Raw genomic sequence first — 25,075 nt, 5'->3', positions numbered from 1 at the left:
ATATATGACAAACTAATATACTCAATGATGAAAAGATGAAAGCTTTTCCTCTAAGAGTAGGAACAAGACAAGAATAGCCACTCTTACCACTCCTATTCAAAAGAGTACTTTAAGTCCCATCCATAGTAATCAAACAAGAAATAGAAAAAGAAAATTATCCAAATTGGTAAGAAAGAAGCAACACTGTCACTAATTGCAGATGACCTACCTGATACTATATAAAGACAACCCTAAAGACTCCACCAAAAAACTATTAGAACTAATAAATGAATTCAGTAAAGTTGCAGGATACAATATTAATATCCAGAAATCTGTTTTTACACACTAAGAATGAACTAGCAGAGAGAGAAATTAAGAAAACAATTCATCAAAAAGCATAAAACATGTGGGAATAAACTTAACCAAGAAAGTTAAAGACATGTACTGTGAAAACTATACAACACTGATGAAAGAATTTGAAGATGACACAAAAAGATGGAAAGACATATCGTGCTCATGGATTGGAAGAATTACTATCATTAAAATGTCCATAAAACCCAAAGAAATCTACAGATTCAATAAAATCCCTATCAAAATACCAATATTCCTTTTCATAAAATTAGAAGAAATAATCATAAAATTTATATGGGGCTTTCGGTCGCGCGGACTGGTGGTGTGGAACCGCGGGTCCTGGGTGTTCGCCGCCTGCCACAGTTCTGCCCAGCGCCGCCGAGCCGGTGAGCCCCGAGCCTCCGCCATGGACTTCGAGGACGATTACACACACTCTGCTTGCAGAAATACTTATCAGGGCTTTAATGGAATGGATCGTGATTATGGCCCCGGATCTTATGGAGGGATGGACCGTGACTATGGCCATGGATCCTATGGGGGTCAAAGATCCATGGACTCCTACCTAAACCAGTCATATGGCATGGACAGTCACAGTGGTGGTGGGGGGGGCGGGTAGCAGGTTTGGACCTTATGAGTCTTACGACTCCAGGTCTTCTCTGGGTGGGCGAGATCTGTACAGATCTGGCTATGGTTTTAATGAACCCAAACAAAGCCGCTTCGGAGGTAGTTATGGTGGTCGATTTGAGAGCTCCTACTGGAATAATAGCCTTGACTCTTTCGGAGGTAGAAACCAGGGCGGGTCTAGCTGGGAAGCACCTTACTCCCGTTCAAAATTGAGGCCTGGGTTTATGGAGGACAGAGGAAGAGAGAATTACTCTTCCTACAGCAGTTTTTCTTCACCCCATATGAAGTCTGCACCTGTTGGCTCTCGGGGGAGAGGAACGCCTGCTTATCCTGAAAGTACGTTTGGAAGCAGAAACTATGATGCTTTTGGAGGACCATCAACAGGCAGAGGCCGAGGCCGAGGACATATGAGTGATTTTGGAAGCATTCATAGACCTGGAATTGTTGTTGACTATTAAAACAAACCCACCAATGTGACAGTTGCCGCTGCAAGAGGAATAAAGAGAAAAATGATGCAACCATTTAATAAGCCTGGTGGAACCTTTATCAAGAAACCCAAGCTAGCAAAACCTGTGGAGAAGATGAGCCTCAGCAAATCACCCACAAAAACTGATCCTAAAAATGAGGAAGAAGAAAAGCGACGAATCGAGGCTCGGTGAGAGAAACAAAGGCGCAGAAGAGAAAAAAACAGTGAGAAATATGGAGATGGATACAGAATGGCATTCACATGTTCCTTTTGTAAATTCCAAACGTTTGAAGAAAAAGATATTGAACTACATCTGGAAAGTTCTTCACACCAGGAAACACTAGATCATATTCAGAAACAAACCAAATTTGATAAAGTAGTTATGGAGTTTTTGCATGAATGTATGGTGAATAAATTCAAGAAAATATCTATTCGTAAGCAACAGACAAATAATCAAACAGAAGTAGTTAAAATAATTGAAAAAGATGTTATGGAAGGTGTTACTGCAGATGATCACATGATGAAAGTAGAGACTGTTCACTGCAGTGCATGCAGTGTGTATATCCCTGCTTTACACAGCTCAGTGCGGCAGCACTTAAAATCTCCTGATCATATCAAAGGGAAGCAGGCTTACAAGGAGCAAATAAAAAGAGAAAGTGTCTTGACTGCTACAAGCATTTTAAATAATCCAATAGTGAAGGCACGATACGAACATTTTGTTAAGGGTGAGAATCCTTTTGAAATTCAAGATCATTCTTAAGATCAACAAATAGAAGGAGATGAGGAAGAAGAAGAAAAGATTGATGAACCTATTGAAGAAGAGGAGGAAGAGGAGGAAGAAGAGGAGGAAGTGAGAGAAGTAGAGGAAGTAGAAGAAGTGGAGGAAGCAGAGGAAGTGGGAGAAGGAGGAGGAGTAGAGGGAGTGGGAGACACACAGGAAGGAAATAGAGGGTGTGGGGGAGGGAGAGGCAGTGGGGGAGACAGAAGCAGTGGGGGAAGGAAAGGCAGTGGGGGAAGGGGAAGCAGTGGGGGAAGAAACAAAGGAAGAGCCTGTTGACTTCCCTGTTGACCAACCTGAAGAAAATTAAATATAAGGTATTAGTCAAATCTAAAAGAAGCTTTAAATTTCTCTCCTAAAATGGAAAAGGGTAAGAATTTTAATAGTTTAAAATATGAGAATTAACACCCATGTTGCATGCATTCCACACATTCAAATTTGTTTTATATAATTTCTAAATGTTTGGCATTTGTTTAATAAGATGAAGGTAAGACTATTTTAGTTTAGTTTTTATAGCTATCAAACTTAGATTAGATAAATTGTTTGTATAATTTTTAAGCTTAATTTTTATTACTTTATTGGTGTTAAGGATAACAGATGTGTATTGTTAGTATATCTACTCTAATCATTTGAACTTAAATGCTGCTGTTGGGAGTATATATTCAAGTGTGCATTAATGTTTTGAATACTTACCCTAGAAGAGATAAATTGGGCAAGTATTTTTGTGCTCTGACTGTGTATTTTTTTACGGCATTGGACATTGAATAGTAATTTGCGTTAATATACGCTTAAAGGCTTTTTGTGACCATGTTTCCCTTTGTAGCAATAAAACAATTTTTACAAAAACAAAAACAAACAAACAAACAAAAAATAAAATAAAATAAAATTTATATGGAACCACAAAAAGAACCCAAATAGCCAAGCAGTCTTGAAGAAGAATGAAGCCAGAGGTACTGAAATCGCAGGTTCCAAATCATACTACAAAGCTATACTGACCAAAACAGTATGTATGATAATTGCACAAAAATAAATACATAAGTTAATGGAACAGAGAGCCCAGAAATAAACTTACATTTATATGGTCAATTAATCTACAGCAAAGGAGAAAGGAATATAAAATGAGGAGAAAAGTTTTTTCAAAACATGCTGTTGGGAAAAAGTTGACAGCTAAATGCAAAAGAATGAAACTGGACCACTTTCTAATACCACATACAAAAACAAAGTCAAAATGGATCAAAGAGGGGCACATGGGTAGTTCAGTTGGTTAAGCGACTGGCTCTTGATTTCCACTTGTGTCATGATCTCACAGTCCTAGGACTGAGACCTGTGTTAAACTCCCTGCTCAGTGGGGAATCTGCTTGAGGATTCTCTCTCCCTCTTCCTTTGCCCCTCCCCATGCTCATGCGGGCACATGAACACATGTGCATGCGCTCTCTCTCAAATAAATCAATAACTCCTTTAAAACGATGAGTTAAAGACCTAAATATGAGACCTGAAACCATAAAACTCCTGAAAGAAAACATAGGTATTCTGAAACAAGTATATCACATTATGTGTTAACTATAATCTTTAAATAAAAATTTGAAAAGAGAAACAAAGGCAAACTCTTGGACATTGGCCTTGGAAATATATTCCTGGATCAGTCTCCTCAGGCAAGGGAAACAAAAACAAAATATAAATAATTGGAAGACTACCTCAAACTAAAAAGCTTTTGCACAGTGAAAGAAACCATCAACAAGATAAAAGGCAGGCTACTGGATGTGAGAAGATATTTGCAAATGATACATCTGATAAGAGTTAATATCCAAGGTATGTGAAGAACTCTTAAAATGCAATATCAAACAATTGATTAAAAATGGGCAGAGGATCTGAAGAGGTATTTTTCCAAAGAAGATGTGTAGATGGGCAACAGATACATGAGAAGATGCTCAACATCACTAATCAGAGAAATGCAGATCAAAACTACAATTATTTATCTACCCCACACCAGTTAGAATGGCCAATATAAAAAAGATGAGAAATAACCAATGTTGGTCAGGATGTAGAGAAAAAGGAACCTTTGCGCACTGCTGGTGGGAATGTAAACTTGTGCAGACACTCTGGAAAATGTCATGGAGGTTTCTCAAAAAGATAAAACTAGAAATACCATATGAACCAATAGTTCTACTTCTGGGTATTTACCTGAAGAAAACAAAAACCCTAATTTGAAAAGATACATGCACCCCTGCATTTATTGTAGCATTATTTACAATAGCCAAGATATGGAAGCAACATATGTGTGCATCAATACCTGAATGAATAAAGAAGATGTGGTGTATATACACAATAGGATATTACTCAGCCATAAAAAGAATGAAAGCTTGCCATTTATATGGATGGGTCTAGAGGATTATGGCCAAATGAAATAAGATAAAGACAAATACCATGTGATTTCACTTATGTGTGGAACCTACAAAAACACATGAACAAACAAAAAACAGAAGCATAGTCATAAATACAGAGAACAAACTGGTGATTGCCAGAGGGGAAGAGGGTAGGGATATAGGAAAAATAGGTGAAGGGGATTAAGAGGTACAAACTTTCAGTTTTAAAATACATAAGTCACGATAGGAAAAATAGGTGAAGGGGATTAAGAAGTACAAACTTTCAGTTTTAAAATAAATAAGTCACGGGGATGAAAAGTACAGCATCGGGAATATACCAAAAGACTAATAACTTTATATGGTGACAGATGGTAACTACATTTTTTGTGGTAAGCACTGCGTAATGTATGTAATGTTGAACTATTATGCTGTGACTGAAACCAATATTGTATGTCAACTATATTTCAATTAAAAACTTGTAAGATTCTATAAAGAACAATAAAAAATTCTTTTAAAATTTCTATTTTGCCTGATATTACCACCCCTATGTTTGCATTTTCCAGGAGGTTTTTTGGTCCATTTTATTGGACCCTTTCCTTATCTTCTTAGATAATAATGTGAATAGTGTGATTTTATTTTGAGACCCAATCTGAAAATATTTGTTGTTTAATGGTGGAGTTTAGCCCAGACTTATTGTAATAACTGATAAATTAGGTCTAGCTTCCATCACCTTTGTATTTTTCATATTTCTTTTATATAGCTTTACAACATTGCTCAGTTTTGTTGAAATGATCTTTATATTTAGATTATTATTATCACTTTTTATATTTGTGTCACATTTCTATACCATATTAATAATGAAATCATTCCATTTGCTCATATATTAATTGCTCATTAACTGTATCATATAGGTAGAGTGAATTCTGTGTTAAACAAAGCAGACATGGCCCTTGCTTTTAGGAAATTTTTCTTCTTAGAAGGTGAAAAGCAGCCATAGACAAATATCCAGGAAAAGGTTTAGCCAGCAGTAATTACCACATACGGAGGCAAAAAAAGGGTATCTATTTTAAATTGGGAAGGCGGGCAGTTCACTCGAAGGAGCTGAAACCCATTTGATGAGAAAGAGTCAGTAAGGTAAAGATCCAAAAATGGTCCTCCTGATACTGGGGAGGGAAAAGAAAGCCCTAGTGCACACACCTGAGATGGGAAAGAGTTGGTGAGCTTTAAAAATGGAAAGAAGCTGGAGTATATTAGGTGAGAAAGGGATAAAAAGTAACAGTTACCAGATAGGATTTTATAAACCACAAAAAGGAGTGTGGATTTTAAGTGCAGTGCAAAGCCACTGCAGAGTTTTGAACTGGGGATTTTGTTTCTGTTTCTGTTTCTGTTTTTGTTTTTATTGTGGGACAAGAGAAGCATGATCTGATTTTCTATTGTAAAATGTCCCTCTGCTACTATATACGAGTCTATTCTAGAAGAAACAAGAGCATCCCCTGGTCAGGTCATGGAGATGGAGAGAGGTCACCAGATTTGGGGCATGTTTGGTTGCTGAGGACTACTTTAGGAGTAGAGGGGTATAAGCGCTAGGGCAGAATTAAACAGAATATTCAGATTTTTATTTTCAGCAATTGGGTTGATGGTGGTGGTGTTTATTTAAATATAAATGCCTGGGGGAGGGGCAGTTTGATAGATGGTGCAAGAAATAAGAGTTTTGTTTTGACTAATTTAAAATGCCCATTAGTTGTCTATGGGTGATGTCTAGTAGTCATTTGGGTTTACAAGTTCAGGATCCTGGGGAAAATTCAAAGCAGCAGTTTAGATAGGGTGCATTGTGTATAATTGAAGAGAGAGGTTACTTAGGAAACCCTGGTACACTCCAATAGCAGGAAGTTATGCAATTCTATATGCAGGATACAATATAAACTCCTAATTTCTGGTCTATTAGTCAATCTTTTCTATCTTTCTAGGACTGAAACAGTTTTTTAACTCTTAATTTATATTTCTTTGTTTATTTCAAAGGGAATTTAGAAAGGAGCCTTAAATACTTATGTTCAAATAATCAGAAGTCAAGTGTAGAACTGTTAATTGTTCAGACTTTAAGGAAGTCATCTGAATGACTGCTATCCATACAATAATCATACTAAATTGAATGTTTCTTAAAGGAATGTGTTTTTTGTCCATTATCCACAAAAGTGCCTCACAGGGGCTTTGCATCTAAGAAGAGGTTCAAGGTAACTCTGTTGAATATGTGAATTAAGGGCTCAGTGCATAAATCTTCAGCCTTCTTGGTGTCAAGTTCTTCTAGTTAAATCCTTCCCCAGAACATTCAAAGACAAAAAGGTCTTCAGAACATAGTGATAATCATTTTCACCAACTACTAGTTGAGTGAACATGAGCTAGTTACTTTATTTCTCTTATTTAGTGACACAGTAATAATGGTTTAATACTACAACTAATATTAGTAACATTTAACACACTAGTAATAAAAATAATAGGAGCAGCAATGACCATCTTTCTGCTTTTATGTAAAGCTTGAATGCAACATTTGTAAAGCATTTAGCATAGTGCCTGGCATAAGTAGGAATTAATAGTGATTCCCAGATCTCCATTCTGAGCCCCAGTTCTTCTGTAAGAAAACTTGAGGCCCCAGGTGACTAGAGAAAGTAAGTTGAGGAGAGGGCAGGTGATGTGGTCAAAGAGGGAGCAGGGCCCAGATTACATGGTACCCTGTAAGCCAGAGTCAGGAACGTGGATTTTACTTTCAGTGAGAGAAGTCATTGGAGGGTTTTGAGCAGAGAAGTGAAATAATCTGGTTTATAGTCAGAAACAGTTTATTTTATTTTATTTAAATTCAATTAACCAACATATAGTACATCATTTTCAGATGTAGAGCTCAGTAATTCATCAGTTGCATATAACACCCAGTGCTCATCACATCACATGCCGTCCTTAATGCCCACCACCCAATTACTCTATTCCTCCACCCACCTCCCATCCAGCAACCTTACTTTCTTTCCCATAGTTAAGAGTCTCTCATGGTTTTTCTCCCTCTCTGATTTCTTCCCATTCAGTTTTCCCTCCCTTCCCCCATGATCCTCTGCACTGTTTTTTTGTTTTAAGATTTTATTTATTTGACAGAAACACAGCAAGAGAGGGAACGGGAGAAGGAGAAGCAGGCCTCCTGCTGAGCGGGCAGCCTGATGCAGGGCTTGAACCCAGGACCCTGGGATCATGACCTGAGCTGAAGGCAGACGCTTAATGACTTAATGACTTAATGAGCTACCCAGGCGCCCCCTCTGCACTGTTTTTTATATTCTACATATGAGTGAAACCATATAATTGTCTTTCTCTGACTGACTTATTTCGCTTAGCATAATACCCTCCAGTTCTATCCACATCAATGTATATGGTAAGATTTCATCCTTTTTGATGTCTGAGTATATTCCATTGTGAATATTTATCTATCTATCTATCATATATCTATATATGTATATATAGTCTATATCTATCTATATCTATAGGTATAGATATATACATATATCTATCTATATACATATAGATAGATATAGATTATATATACATATATAGATGTAGATAGATAGATAGATAGATAGATATGTCAATGGACATCTGGGCTCCTTCCACAGTATAACTATAATGGACTTTGCTTCTGTAAACACTGGGGTGCAGATGTCCTTTGGGTCACTACATTTGTAATTTTGTGATAAATACCTAGTAGTACAATTGCTGGGTCATAGGGTAGCTTTATTTTTAACTTCTTGAGGAACCTCTGTACTATTTTCCAGAGTGGCTGCACCAGCTTGCATTCTCACCAACAGTGTAAGAGGGTTCTCCTTTCTCTGCATCCTCACTAACATTGTCGTTTCCTGAGTTGTTAATTTCAGCTATTCTGACTGGTACTAGGTGGTATCTCATTGTGGTTTATTTATGTTTGTAGTCATAGCTTATAGAACAGTGTTCAATACAGGTAGATGTTTAATAGACATATCTAAATATCTGTAGGAAAGTGAAATGTTAATTGATGCCAACTAAAAAAAAAAAAAAAAGAAGAAGCTGGTGGCTTAGTAGGGACAAAGCTGATCTCCAGATTTACCAGCCAAGCTTTCAGCTTCCTCTTCCAACTCTGTATTCTTCCACCATCATAGTCTTTCATCATATCCCCCAAACTCTATTCTAACTGCCTGGGATATTCACTGTTCTCCAAGCATGCCCTCATCCTCATTCTATGCCATTGTCAATGGCGTCCCTACCCATGCATGCTCCTGTCCTTCCCAATTTCTTTATGTCCTAGCCATCTATAAAAGCCCTGCTGAGATTCTACTTCTTCCATGAGTCACCTAATCTCATCTTCCCCTATTCTTCCCTAGTCGTATTTTTATACCTTAAACCTGGACTGTAATGTTTATTTTTATTCCCTGCCCACTAGTTTGTAAATTCCTAGAGCTCAATTAGTGTACTTTATTCCCTGTTTTATATATATATAAATTTTTTTCCCTGTTATATTTTTTACATTGCCTAACAATGTGCCTAGAACAAAGTAGTTAATGTCATCATATTACATTAGTGAGGAGAGGAGACTGTCATTAATTAGGAAATGGCAACAAGTGAAAAATATGCCCAGTTAGAAGAGCCTCCTAAGACTACAGTATAATTTTCTAATATTATGCTGCTTGGGGAGTATAGAAAGTAATGCATGTGTATTTTATAAATTGAAAAAGGAAAATTTTGAGAAAAGGAAAATGTACCACTTCCTACTGTAATATTTAGAGACAACCACTGATAACATTCTAATTTGTAAATTTCCTCCTAGTTTTTTTTTAAAGGATTTTATGTAGTTGTTACTATACTCTGCCCATATATCTGTTTTTTTTTTTTTTTTAAGATTTTATTTATTTATTTATTTATTTGAAAGACAGAGATCACAAGTAGGCAGAAAGGCAGGCGGAAGAGAGAGGAAAGGAAGCAGGTTCCCTGCTGAGCAAAAAGCCTGATGTGGGGCTCTATCCCAGGACCCTGGGATCATGACCTGAGCTGAAAGCAGAGGCTTTAACCTAGGCGCCCCCATATATATCTGTTTTCTTGCAAAGGCTATTAAAAGTTTTTCATGAGTACTTTTAGTTATAGTATCTAACCTTATTGTTAAACCATATTTTACTTAATCATTTTCCACTTATTGGACATTTAAAATAGTTCTCAATTTTTTTTCCAATTAAAATGATTCAGAGCCGAATACCTCTGAGCAAAAAGAGTTGCCTACCCATCTTTTTCAAAAGTAGTGTTTAAGGGGCACTTAAACTAGTTTTGCTATAAATAATCTAGTTTGGTCTTTTAATGAATACCAGTATTTTTTGTTTTCGTCAGCCCTGCTGAGATAATTTCCTGTCTGTTGAATCTCTGCTGCCCTGTTGACATCACTTATATTCCTGGCATTTTATCCTGTCCAGGTCATTTACTCAATCCCTCTCTCTGGCTGCTTGGATACATTCTGACAGATGCTTTCTAATGAAGCTGGACATATTCCACATTCTCTAGTCACTACCTTTTAATTGATGGGATTTGTGGAAGACTTGTCAAACAGTTCAGTCTTAGTTACTGTAAAATTTAAAAATAGTTTTACTTATTTAAAAACCTTCTCTTTTTAAAGTTTGGAACATTAAAGCAATTTCACATTCATTGTCTTATGCATTATTATAAAAAACAAGCAAATAATATTAGCACTTTACAGATGAGAAATCTGAGGCTCTGAGAAGCCAAGAAAAAACTGAATTGTTTTCTCACTTCTGTTTTAGCAAGTTACCATAACTTAGCTTCTTAACACAAATTTATTATATTATAATTCTGGAGGTCGTGGTGGGCTAAAACAAAGGTGTGGTAAGGCTATATTCCTTTCTGGAGGCTCAGAGAAGAATCTGTTTCCCTATCTTTTCCAGCTTATAAACGCTGCCCACATTCCTTGGTTTTTGGCCTCTTCCTTGACCTTCAAAGCCAGAAATAGCAGGCTGAGTCTTTTTCATACCACATCACTCTGACACTGGCTCTCCTGATTTCTCTTCCTCAGTTAGAATGACACTTGTGATTACTTTGGGCTTGCTAAGATAATACAGGGTGAATTCCTTTTTAGATCCTTAACCTAATCACATTTGCAAGGGTATTTTTTTCAATTTTATTTTTTTGTTTTTGTTGTACCATATTTATAGGTTTGGGTATTTGACTGTAGACATATTTGAGGGGCAATTATTCTGGCCAACACAACTACTCACAATAGAAATAAAAGCCATAGAAGTAATGTGATGTTATTACATCACATTAAGCAAAGTGATTGAGATCCCTATAATTTAATGACCATAAAATCTACAATGCATATACCTGCTTAGAAAAATCATTCTTATGTAAGTGTGTATTTGTGAAACAAGTGTAGGCTTCACTTGCCATATATTAATTTATTTGCCCAAGTTGAAATTTATATTTATTCAATTTGGATAACTGCTTTTCCTATTGTATGGTAAATCTGAAACTGCTGTGTCTCTAAATGTACCCAATAAAGGATTTTTAAAAATTACATCCTAATTGTAAAAACATGCTTACTGCTTACACATTGGTGTGGATTAATTAGTGTAATTAGTCTTGTGTATATAACCATTGCCCAAAACGTCCCCGACAGCTAAAAAGCAACCAGCCACATAACGTCTTGTGGACAGCTTTGTATGTAAGGGCCAGGCAACTGGTGATTTACATTTTTTGCATGGCTGTCAGAAAAACAACCACAAATCTGGCACTTCAGATTTCACATTCTGAAAATAAACACAAACTATACTGCATTTCTTTTTTTTTAAGATTTTATTCATTTATTTGACAGAGGTCACAAGTAGGCAGAGAGGCAGGCAGAGAGGGGGGGAAACAGGCTCCCCACCAAGCAGAGAGCCTGTTGCGGGGCTCAAGCCCAGGACCCTGAAATCACGACCTAGACCGAAGGCAGAGGCTCAACTCATTGAGCCACTCAGGTGTCCCTATAATACATTTCTATATTAACTTAGCCTTCACCTGTGAATTTGCTTTATTGGGTGTTTGGATAAATATGGAGTTGCTTCTTTTTTTTTTAAGATTTTATTTATATATTTGACACACAGAGATCACAAGTAGGCAGAGAGGCAGGCAGAAAGAGAGAGAGAGAGGGGAAAGCAGGCTCCCTGCTGAGCAGAGAGCCCGATGTGGGGCTCAATCCCAGGACCCAAGTTCACGAGGCTTAACTTGAGCCACCCAGGTGCCCCAATATGGAGTTACTTCTTATCCAGAGTGAACATCGCTATGGCTAAACGTTGAATGAAAAGCATTTCAAAGCTTGCTGTGTATCAAAGTCTCTCACTCTGTTCTTTTTTTTATGTGAATTCTTGGAAATGTAGTAGAACAGGGGGTCACTGAGTGAGGGCCCCATGAAGTAGGCGATTACAGTTGCTATATAATTTCACCTTGAAGGTCCACACCACCCAGTTCACAGTTTCTGGGAAAGCCAAAAGTAAATAAGCACGATGGATAAAGCCTTCAATAAAGGGACATGAATGATAATTATGAATAATAATAATAATTATTCATATTAAATCTTTTGATTTAAGTGTTTCAATATACCAGACTTTGATAAAAAGCCTTTTCCTATAAGGGCCCTTATATTCTCCTTTAAAAAATAATGTCCATTAAAACTAACTTAAGATTCACATAATCATTGTTGTATTTATGATTTATGTCAAATCCTTACCAAAAGGCACAGTCATAAATAATAGAATATTTACAGTTTTTCCCTTAAAAAGTTTTGGAGATAAATTCTCTTTAGAAAGTTCTTCCAATGAACATAGAGAACTTTGGTTGTTCTAAAAAACTCTTTACAATTGAATAACTAAAGCTAAAAAATATATATTTTTTACTTAATGGAATATCAGAGGAGAATTATTATTGCATGTATACATACCTGGTTTGAAGAATATATAGTAATAGAGGGATGCACATGCTACTAAATATGATATTTTGGTATCTGGAACAGGTGGACCTTTAAAAAAAAGGTTCCTAATTATTCCTATACTGTTGAAATTATTTTAATTTTGCATCTCAGCAGATATATTTGTATGCCAGAAACAGGTGTTCATCAAAAGATGGTGATAAAAAGACATTGCAGTCGGGGCTTGGAGCCTAGCCCGCATGGTGTGATGACAGATAAATTAGAAAAATCCTGCTAAACATCTCTACACTTCAGAAGGAGATTACACCTTTTTAAAAAGGCAAAACATGTGGTTCAATTACTTATTGTCTTGGCATGTGGTTATGATGAAAGACGGAGTCTTAAACATCAATAGAGCTAAACTAACATCCCAGATGGGCTTCGGGAGAAGGGACTCCTGCAGCAATCCACCTGCACAAAAAGCAACTGGGAGAGAAATTAAAGAAATGCTTTCCTTCCCCTCCCCTATTTAATTTGTTTCTTTAATATTAAATATCCATTTAATGAATAACATAAGCTATGCAGAAAAAAATAAGAGCAAATAACTTTTCAGTGTATTTCCTGGGTTATCCAGCAGGAAATGAAGCAAGTTTTCTGGCTCTCTGCAGAATGCTCTGCAGGTCTCACATGAGTCCTGAGAGTTATGACAGGTAATCACTAAGCCTAGAGGAATAAAGGCAAGTAGGTCTGCATGATGTATAGGGCTAAACAGACAACATGCTGTATGACCATAGGTAAATCACAAAACCTCTCTGGGGCTAATGTTCTACACTTACAAATTGCAGAATTATGATTCCTTTTGGTCTCGTGCTGCAACAATCTGGATATAATCTTCACTTCAGTCATAATATATACAAAGTAAATGCCACTAGGGGACATACAACATGGACAGAAACTCACTGGGAATGAGGATTTCTCCACAAACAATTTCTACATTCAGAAATAACTAGAGGATCCCAACAGTTCTTCATATGCATAATACTATGACATAAAACTGTCAAAAATTAGTAGTAGGGTACGGGGCTGAGGGAAGGGAAATAGGAAGGATCGAGAGGGAAATTATAATCTACTAATCACACATTATACTAATTTCACATTGAATCCAACCAACAGCTCTGCAAATAAAATTGGTATTACTTATCCATTGTATAAGAAGATAAAATAATGAGGATAAAAATATATGTTTATAATGTTTAATGTTAAAAAAAAATAATGAGTGCTAACATCTGTTGAGCTGGAATCATGGTGAGTACTTCTCTATATATTAGTTCACTTAAAATTTATAGGAAGCCTTTTAAGTAGGTTGAGAAATAATACTAATTCTTCACCATTGTATTGTAGTCCCCCCAAATACCAAAATAATTGTTTTCTTTTGAGCAAGCCTTGATCATGTGTTCTGGACTGTGTCAAGGGCTTTCCCAAGGTTTCTTTACTCTAACTCTAACTCTAACCCTATGAACCAGCTGGTCTTGTTGTCTCTATTTAACAAATGAAGAAACCGAGGCTTGGAGAGGTGGAATGATTTACCCAGGGCCAGTTAGAGCTGAGAAGACACTGTAAGATCTTATAATCACTGCTGTTACTAAAGGCTCAAAAAGGTTAACTGATGTAAGGTCACAACATTAAAGAGTAATCAACAGAGAAGGGTTTAAACCAATTTATCTGATTCTCAAGATCTCCTTTTTCAACTTTTCTGACCAGCGGCAGGACTGAATAGCATCCTGCCATTTTTGAAAAATATATTTGGTGCTTACGAATATTCAATGCACTGTACCAGGGCTCTTAAGAGATATAAAAATGTAGGCATCATTCTCCCCAACCCCATGAGATTTACTAGTACCTTGGGGGAAATCTAGACATACACTTATGAAACACTTCAAAAAAACAGTAAGGGGGCACCTGGGTGGCTCAGTGGGTTAAGCCTCTGCCTTCGGCTCAGGTCATGATCTCAGGGTCCTGGAATCAAGCCCTCATCAGGCTCTCTGCTCAGTGGGGAGCCTGCTCCCCCCCCCACCGCCCCGCCTGCTTCTCTGCCTACTTGTGATCTCTCTGTCAAATAAATAAATAAAGTCTTTAAAAAAACAAACAAACAGTAAGAATGTAGGGTTAAGAGCCAAAAGAGTCAGTAGACGCAATAGGACTGAAGAACACACCTCATTTTTGGGTGGGACAGTACAGACAAAAAATGAGGGGGTGTGAGGATGGGTGAGATTTCTGGAGACTGGGATGGAAGAAAACCAAGATGACCATCTGGCCAGACTGGTCCTGGAAGCTCCCTAGAGGTAAAGTCTGGAAATAGTAAATTAAAGTAGTAAGGGCATTTTCTAACATGGAAGAGTTGGAGGTATAGTTGAAAAGGTATGCTGGGACAAGACTGCAGACTCTGAATGCAAAAGCTGACTTATCAACATTTGAGACTTGTAAGCAGCGGGGTGATATTACCTCAGACCGTAAAGGCTACACCACAGTCATCCCACCTCAGTGAAATGCATCTTGAGGAAAGAAAAGAATGTTTTCTCCTTGGTATAAAGACAGATAATAGGGGAAGCCCTGACCCAGTTTTTTAGATTTTTTTTTGGTAATTCTAAATAAAATGAATGTGCATCATAGAAAAAAAAAAATTGGAAAATGCAGTATAAAGAGAGGAAAGGACACCCATAATCCTACCATTTAGAGACCGTTAGTATTAACACTTTGATGGATTTAGTTTAATCATTTGAGAAATATTTATGAGTACCTATTATCTATGAGACACTGCTCTAGAAGTTGAGTCTACAGCAGTGGAGAAAACAACCCAATTTCCCTGCCCTTAAGCTGCCACATAGATATTTCTTTCCATGATTGAGTTGATGGATGTGTTCTCTTTCTGTGTAATTTATTCAATCATTATATGTATGGAGAATTTTTAGCTTATTTTCACTGCACATAATATAATAAGCATTTTGTTATGTTTGTTATTAAGTTTCTTAAAATTATTTGGAGATATTTAAAAACTAAAATAATCTTTAATGTTAATAAAATTATTTGGAAACTTTTTAATGACTGTGTTATTCACAGTCTATAGATGCTCAAAATCTTATTTAGTTTTTCTTACTATAATGAGGACATGAAGCATCTGAAGCTGATGAAAGTTACAGACAGACACACCAACTTTGGCAGATAATTTTAGGTATTCATAGATCCTTTTAATTAGGAACCCTAATTTGATCACTTCACAATTGTTAGACATTTGAATAATTAATTTTTTTACTATTAAAAATGAATATTCTTGCACATAAATTTTTGTCCACATTTCCAATGGTATCATAATGAAGGATTCCTAGAAGTAGAAATTCAGATAGAAAAATATCAACTAAAAAAAAAAAAAGAAAAAGAAAAATATCAACTGGTTTTAGGACTTCAAAGCATTCTTTGCTGTTAGTGTGGAATGTCTTCTACTCTTGTGTTTCTGTTAGTTTTATTTAAATGTAAATAAAATGTACATGTAAGTTTTTGTTTAATAAAAAATTTCAGTGCTGTTATTTGTACATAATGGTCATGATTATTTTATCCTCACCTTGGATTTTTTACTAATATAAACCGACTTCCTTTGTTCCACCAAATGCTACTTGCCTTGAGTTTTATGTTTTCAAATATTAATATTACCAATGCTGGTTTTATTTTTATCTATCAACATACATGTTAATGTGAGGTGTTTTTGTTTGTTTTGTCCTTGAGGGTGGCTTTTTAATACAGGAATGTCTATTACTGGGTTTAGTTTTGCTTTTAAAATTTATATTCAATGGATCAAGGTACAAACTTTAAAAACCCAGTTTTTCCTTATTTTTAACTTGAGCTAAAAAAAAGATGTATAATTCTTTTTATAAGTTTGGCAGAATTCAGCAATCATTTCTAAGGTATTTTTGGTAATGTTTACATTACAAATACAATTAACTTATTTTGCTTGCCAATATTGCACATAAACTTCAGTTAAATTTCAACTTAAAATACAAACCTAAATCACTTACTCAATTGAACATGTCAAATTAAAATTTTAAGATGGAGTTATAGGGCTGTAATAGACCCAAATTAATTGAGTTGGAATAGACTCTAATAGACCAAATTAATTTCAACATACCAAGTACATAAGATACTAAATACATGCATGTAACTTCTTAACACAAAAATACTTATATATTATGGTTTTGATTATCTTTGCCTTTTCATACTTAGTTTTAAATTTTCCTGGGGTTGAAACATACATACCTACTAAAGGATGATAATTTCTGGCAAGTAACTAAGGATATTAGTTCTAAATCTTTCTAGACTGAAAGGTATAAACCTGTTTATTCTGGGTGACTGGGGTTACCTACAGCCAGAGCTCTTAGCCAGGAGTGAGACCCATGCTATGCCTGTAGACATCCAGACTGAGTCCTCTCATTGCCTTGGTTCCCAGACTGCACCCTCTTTTATAGCCACCATTTAAAATTTTTAAACCAAATTATAAAATATAATTGGTTTTAATATTCATATAGCCTACATCCCTAAATTCAAGTTTGAAATGTTCTATTTATTATTTTCTCTCATGATATTATTTTTTTATTTATTATTTTCTCTTATTTATCTAATTTTGCATCTTGAACAATGTTTATGTCCTATATTTGTTTCTCTACTAATCTAGAAAATATTTTTCCTATTTTACTAGTGTTTAAAGTTTAACACACACATTTACACACATAGAGGCACACACTTTTCCTGGTAAAGAAATAGCATCTAACAGACTTCTAATTTAGATCAGAAATAGTACATTTTACTTCTTCCTTGTCCTTCCCTCATCCATTTCCCAACTTTTTGTTGTTATCTGAGATTCTAGGTCCAGATTAGTAATAGCAGTAATCATACTAGTAGTATGGTTTAGCTATTGATATTTCCTATTTTCCTATTTCATTAATTGGACTTACTTGGAATCTGCAGTGAGAGGAGTCTAGATGCATGTACTCCATCAACCATTTCACCAAGAGACCCATTTGGAGATTCTTAATATGTATTGCCAAATTACTTTCCAGCAAAGTTGTACTGATATGCTACCTCACTACATTCTGGAGAACTGACTACTAGTTTTGGTACCTTTACCTATTTGATAGATAGGAATGGTATTTGTTCACTATTTTCATTTGTTTATCTTGGGGAAAAAGGAAGTTGTTAGTAACTACAATTCCAGTGATCTTCCTCTGATGAACTTGCAGTCACTCATGAAGGTTCCCTCATAAATTGAGTAGGTTTGATTCAGGATCTTGCCTGTAAATGTTACTAATTAATTTCCTAAGTGACTATTCTATAATCTTTTCCACTAGGCACTCTCAGGGCATGCAGAACCAGGAAAAAAAAAAAAGTACAATGTCTGGTAGTTGTTTTTAATACCAAGAATCCAGGCACTCACTCTTAGTCATGGAACATTGACGCTGTGCTATATGAATTCTCATAAAGTAAATAAATTAGTTAATCAGTAAATTCATGTTAATAGAAAACTACAGTCACAATAACTAATTTGTAAAACCTGTGGTACTGGCAAATATTATGATAAGATATATTGGCCTAATGGTGTTCTGCAAATAGGTTCTGATTTGCAAAACTAACCAACACAATAGCAATCATTTCATGTGAAATATTCATATCAGAAATGTTGACTGAAGTGATTGAAAGTCATTCACTTAAAACTAATAAATAAACACACTCGTCTCCCTTATAATCCTGGATAGTCGTACTCAATTTAGCAGTGTTCTTTTGCATTATTCTTGTTCATTAGCAGAAGTGACTTAGAATAAAATTTAGCTACCAATTTCCTTGACAAATAGAGGAATATGTGTGTGTGTGTGTGTGTGTGTGTGTACAATTTCTACATGAATGGTAAAGGCAGGAATAGCACTTCAAACACAAGGAAGAGCATGAACAAACATATAAATGCAATAGGGCTTTGAGATAGGAGAAGCCAGCCAATATTCACTGTAAAGAAGCATATGTGAAGCCCCTAGCCAGAACTAACTTCAACCTGATAATCACTACTATCTTTAAACCAGGTTTGGATAAGGATTCCAAGGACAGAAAAGATACCACAAGTAACTTCACCCAGAAATTATTCAATTACGGTTTAATGAAGGGTGTAACATATAGTAGCACATTAAGAAAGTTTCACAGATGTCCATTTACTTACTTTTAACCAGTTGAGTGTAGAATAATTTAGACAATATTTTATAAATAGTCTGTGATAATTAGTAAAGCTAATAATTAGATCTAACACTGATGGAGCTTATGCCAGGCACATGCATTACCTCATTTTATCCTTATAACAATCTATGAAGTCATTTCTTTTATCATCCCTATTTTACAGATGAGAACTTAAAGGTCATGCAGTCAAGAAGTAAAAGACTCAATTTGAACCCAAGCCACTGGATTCCAGAGCCTATGCTTTTAGCCATTACTCTGAAGATAAGAATGATGACAGTACTTCAGAATATCACAAATATATTTTTGAGAAAAAACCGTAACCTCTAAAACCTGTCTCTGTACTTTGTCATCAATGTGGAGATGAACATAAAAGTTACTGGTGCTTAAACAAGAGCTGTCAGCCTTGCTGTCTCTCTCCTCTCTCCACTTCGTCCAGGATCAAGGTCCTCGCACTGAGTTTGTGGCAGTACCATCCATCACTTCCATTTCCTGCCCACTACCATCAGTTTCCCTCCCATGACCAAACCATGATGCCCCAAACACAGAAACATGACTTATCTCCCAAAGCATCCAGAAAGAAAATTCTTACTCTAACACAAATACTTGTAATAATGGCAAAAGAAAGCAGAAAATTACGGGTAAAATAAATTGCTGCTTTTTTTGGTATAAACAGTATTTTTTTCAAGGTCTTATCAGTATAAAAGCTCCTTTGTCAAATCACTAAAGTTACTTCACCGTCTTTTTAATTTTGCCCTTTCGGTCCTTCTCCTCCTACTTCATCAAAAGTCAAAGTTAGAAAACCACCTAAATTAACCCCTTTCCCATGACATTATCATTTCTAGTTTCCAGGGGTTATTAAGCAACCCTAAATCCAGACTGCCAATGATAAAAGAAGAGGAATAGAAGGCATGGTAAATGAGAGACGACAGATATGAGGGGAAATGCCACTGAAATGACAAATGCTGCACATTGGCAGACAGATGGCTGATTTCCTTATTCCATAAAGAGCTCTTCAACCCCCCAAGAATAACACTGATGGCCCAAAAGAGAGACTGGCAAAGGACATGAACAGGCTGTTCACATCAAAAGAAAATGAAGTGGTTTTTAATCATTTGAAAAGATACTCAACCTTCGTCATAATTAAAGAAATGCAAATTAAAATAATAAGATATAATACTTAACTTGCAGGTTGGGGAAAAAAACTAACTGGTTGTGGAGTAATAGTCACACTTATATATCATATTTGGAGTACAATTTATATATATCCAAGTTCAAAATGCATACAACCTATGACCCTGCAATTTTACTTCTAGGAACATATACTGGAGGTGCATCTGCACCACTGGCCCTGAGATACATACTCAGGGATGTTAAGGTAGCACTGCTTCTAGAAGCAGACCCCTGAAACAATCTAAATGTCCTACAATTCATACCAAGCATCATTAAAACATCTCTGGAGGGCCACACGAAGAACTGTCAACAAGGGAGGCTGGAGAGAGGGACGAGGGAGCAGGAGATAAGAGTGCATTTATTATTTTCACACTATATATTTATACTCCTTAATTTTTTAAAAAATGCATATCAGAAAAATAATCCACTAAAACAAAAATTTTAAAATGCTTTTTGGAGTTTTGGAAGAGAAAACCAAGGAAAAACAGCCATGAAATTTTTAATTTTGTCAGCAGAACAAACAGTTCCAAAGATTACAAGGACACAACCAGACAGGACAATCGGGAAATAAGCCCTAGGATTATGTGCTAAATCTGTGCGCTTACTCTGTTTTCATATTCTGTGTGATATCTTCCTTAAAAAAAGACCCAATTTTACCCATCATAATGTTAATAGCACTTCACTGTTGCAATACCAGAATTTAACACAGAGCAGTAATAAAAATAGTTCAAATCATTTAACTTGCCAAAGCACTTAGCATTCTTTAGGCTGTGTTCCATATGAGCAAGAATATTTTTCTATTTTTAAACCACTAACCTTCAAACCCTGGTGGAAGCTGCCCACTGAAAGACCATGACATCTAAGACACCATATTTTTATCTCCATTACTATGCAACATAAGACTAGTGGTCTTATAAATTCCTTGTGTTTGCCAAACACATTACATGGAAGATCATAGTGTTAATTTGGAAAGGGAAACAGTTTTATGGCATCTAAAGGACTAGAAAAATTACCTCTAATCCTTTTGGGAATCAAAGAGGCAATAAAGTGAAATTGAGTGCAGAAAGACTCACATTGTAAATCCATTTACTACCAAGCCTTGTTTACTCAAGGATTTATTCATGCCGGTAACTAGTCACCAAAGCTTAAATAGCATGACTTTACCAGAATTTCATTTAAAGAAGTGTCTGATAATTTTTCACAAATAGTGTTCAGCTGATTAAAGCCTAATTACACACATTGAATTAAAGGTGTGAGTACATAATAAAATGTTCTAGCTAAAAGGAATCTGTGCTGGTGTTTGATTTCCAGCTAGTAATTTGGCTGGAATAAAATGGAAACAAGAAAGCAGAATTGTTTAAAAGGTGCAGCTTTATGACAACATGCATTTCCAACCTGGAAAAAGAAACAGACAAATACATTGTGCACTTCTTAAATGGGACATGGTGAAATTCTAAAACAGTCTTTTCTATTACCCAACATTTATAATAATAATAACACAAACCACACTCACAGAGGCCAAGAGCCAGAAAAAACATATTTCCATTTTAACGCCTTTAGATGATCAAAGCATCAGCTTAATATAATCAGCTGAAATCCATTTACCCGCAAGCTTGCCACTGTGCCCAGGGACTGCTTTCCCTTCCAGCCCTATCTATTCTGGAACAGGTGCTATACTAGTAAATTAATTAGTCTGTGGAGAAGCACCTTGTTCTCCATCTCTGCAGGCCTCTTGTGGGTCAGGGCCTTGAGGACTTCGCCATCTGGGCAGAGTTTCCCCCAGAGAAACAATCAAAGCCCACAGATTGCAGCCTACAGAGGAAGGTTCAGATGACAATTAACCTTATTAGGCCTCATTTTTTACAGTTGATAGTGTGTCAACATGTTGGCTCCATAAATAATTTGCTACATCAAATGGATGGAAAGAAATGGTTTCTCCTCTTGTTAAAAGTTATAAAGCCCTCCAGAAAAGAAATACAATATTTAAGAGAAAAGTGTCATTTACAAATACCCAAATGTTGGGATTATGGGTAGGAAGCTAGACAGGCTCTAGATTTCAAATAAAGTTCATGAAAAAACTATCATCCATTCCTGCTAGATGTAAATTCTGAGGGAGGGGAACTTCTATTTCTTTTCTCGGCCTTTCCAATTTTTCTGAGGCTTACTGCTTCCTATATGTATGGTTTTTATAACATCTGGCTAACTTAAGAAATACATGTTTCTTTTTAAAAATTATATTTTTCCTCCTTTCCCCGACCACAGTTCTGCATATATGATCCTGTTGTCCTGGGAATACAAAATAAAACCAATCAAGACAATTAGCATCTACAGCTTGTCACAAAATCAACAGATATTTAAGCCTACATTTTTAATCAAAGTAAGCTTAATTAAACACTTCACAAATGACTTTGCAGCCTGGCACCAAAAATGCCTACTTTTTTTTTTCAGTCTTTAAGTGTAATTTGAAAGAGGGTTTACTAACACATTAACACAAGATTCTTGTAAGAATACTCCAAGAGCTCTGATTTATGTTCTGTCCTACAATATTTGACAGGGTATTGGGCCCCAGCATCTCCTTCACTCTAGGACTTGGTTTTGAGTTAAGGTTTTAAACTTGGTAAAGGTACTTTTCCTGTTGGCTTCTCCCTCTTTTGTAGCTTCCTTAGACAGCTCCAGTGGAGCCTCATGAGTCACCACTGGGTTAATGATGTGTTTGGAAGCTCACTGACAGTGCAAACAGCTTTGTCTTCTCACATATCCACCGTGTTGATTCACGTGTAAGTTGAAAATATTTGCAAACTTGAGCTGTTTGACATTGAAGCCCAGGAAACTCATTTGATTCTGCCTAAAGACAGCTCTGTGGGATTAGAAGTAATAGAAGAAGAAAAAAAACTTTTCATAAAATGCACCCTTTATAGCTTTAAAAAATAGCAATAGACTCAGTGCCACCATTCACATTCAAAACAAATTTCCACTGAAGCTACCTTTGGAATTTGGATATAATGTGTTTAGCTTGGCATTTCCCTAGTCACAGTATAACGCATTTATGATGTAAGTGCGAAAATGAAATCGAAGACTTAATGAAAACTTTCCTTGTCCTTCTAGTTTTGGTTAGGAGAAAATCTGAAAAAATTAAGAGCAGAGGAATGATCTAACTGTATATGAGCATTCTTATTTAGTAATTGTCTTTTTGCTATTAAATACATATTTGTCACATCGATTAGTAATATTTGCTTCCATCTAATTTTACTACAATTGCTTTTTAACCACGATTTGGTATCATGATTCTATTTTTGCAAGCACAATTGTGATGGAAGGCTCAGAGTCGTTCACTAACAAATACAGAAACTTGAAGCTATAAGGGAACCATGAAGTTAAGGTGTCTATCTTGGTATTCCAAAGTCTAAAACAGCCTCTGACAAAACAGTGCCCTCTAGTGGATATACAAACACCTAGAGTCAAAACAATTCTCTCAAATGGAGTGGGGTCAGGAGATGGAATCTGGGTGTACAAAGATGTATAAAGATATCTTACTATTATTGGACATTTGCTGAGGACCCACCATGAGAAAAATAAGTATGGGCTCTTTTTTAAAAAAAAAATGCTAAACCCAACCAGTAAACCAAGCATTGAAGTAGTTCTTAAATACCTATGATAGGTGAACCACCAAAAAAATGATCTTTTAAAGTTAGCAAAAAACAAAAACAAAAACAAAACAAAACAAAACAAAACAAAAAAACCTAGATAAACTCCATTCTTCCTAACCTGGGACTTTTTCACATTATTATCATTCATAAAGAGATGAAGATTTTGATACCAGGAAGATCAGGGTTTGGGCATTAGATGAATCCTTAGGAGTGTGTGTATATGGGGGCACCTTTCAGAGTACACTATGTTCCTTAAGACACCCATCCACCATGGACTTTCTGGCAGGAGTATATAAGAGTCCTGTGGCAGGTAGCCACGAGAGGCTCAAACTCAAACTTGAGACTATGATTTGATCTTGAGTATGATCACTAACTGGGCACTCAAACAAATAAAGCATTAGCAATTAGGTCCTCTTCAGCATTAATTATATTCTGCCTTCATCTCAAGCCCTAAAAAGCATATAATAGTAATACATAACTTCGTGCTGCATTGCACACACATAAATTGTTGTAGATTACTGAGTCATGGAAACCAGTGATATTACCAGGCAAATTGAAAGCAATGGAGTTGCTTTGGTGAACAATCAAAAGAGCCATAGATCCAAGATAATCAGAAAGAAAACAGATGGCAAATGTAAGAAGTAAAAGTTTCTTCTATAATCTTCCATGATAAGAGCTTTCTTAATCCTCAGCTTCATTAATCATTCCATTTCTTATGTGACTCCACTGAATCCTACACGTATTTCCATTGCAACACCCGTTACTATGATACATTTTGTTTATATACTTTTTACCTTTTACTAGATAAATTCCTCAAACCTGGAAGCCAGGGACCACATCACTCACCATTGTATCCCCAGATTTCTATTGTTCTTAGAACAATGCCTAGCACAAAATAGTCCTTCAATTAATATTCACCGGTTTCTACTCAAAATATGTGATATTTTGAAAGGACTATATTTTGTCATTACTCAGATTTCACTGGTTAAGTAGTATAAGAAGATAGTTTACATATAAGAAAACTGAAATATAAAATTATCAAATGGAAAAATTATAACTCTACTAACAGAACAAAATATCTTTCCAGAGTACCATTTTAAAAACTTACTGAACTTACAAAAATAAATAAGAAAAATAAGAAAACCCAACATTGGCACAACTGTGGAGAACCTGACATATACAAGAGTATATATTACTGTGAAAATGTGGCTCAACAGTGGAAAAAAGCAATATTGACAGGTATTGTTCAGATCCTTGGTCTAGAAGTTTTATTTGGCAAGATTATATCACAATGGAAGACTATAACTATATTTTTATATATTTATATTATATAAACACACACAAAGTGTTCTTCTCAATACCTCTTTAGAGCAACAAAACGAAGGAAAAATAAAGGAATATACCCTGGAAGACAGACAAAAAGAAGAGTAGGAAGTAATTTTTATTTTTATTTATTTATTTTTTTAAGTTTTTTTTTTTTTAAGA

At 35.7% G+C, this 25,075-nt stretch overlaps 1 protein-coding gene and 1 pseudogene across 2 annotated transcripts in view; one reads left to right on the top strand and one right to left on the bottom strand.

Annotated features, from left to right (window-relative positions):
* The window catches only part of LOC309871580 (uncharacterized protein), a gene marked incomplete at its 5' end in the record, with an annotated part of 709,738 nt that overhangs the window by 360,469 nt on the left and 324,194 nt on the right, over positions 1 to 25,075 (bottom strand). The window lies entirely within an intron of this gene.
* LOC309847685 (DBIRD complex subunit ZNF326 pseudogene) lies at positions 633 to 2,917 on the top strand (annotated as a pseudogene). Its single transcript has one exon. The product of its transcript is annotated as a DBIRD complex subunit ZNF326 pseudogene (transcript).

This window comes from Mustela nivalis (assembly GCF_964662115.1).
Source record: "Mustela nivalis genome assembly, chromosome: 1".
Classification (NCBI taxonomy): domain Eukaryota; kingdom Metazoa; phylum Chordata; class Mammalia; order Carnivora; family Mustelidae; genus Mustela; species Mustela nivalis.
Note: the sequence above shows the minus strand (reverse complement) of the source record. Positions and strands in the feature narration are given on the sequence as shown.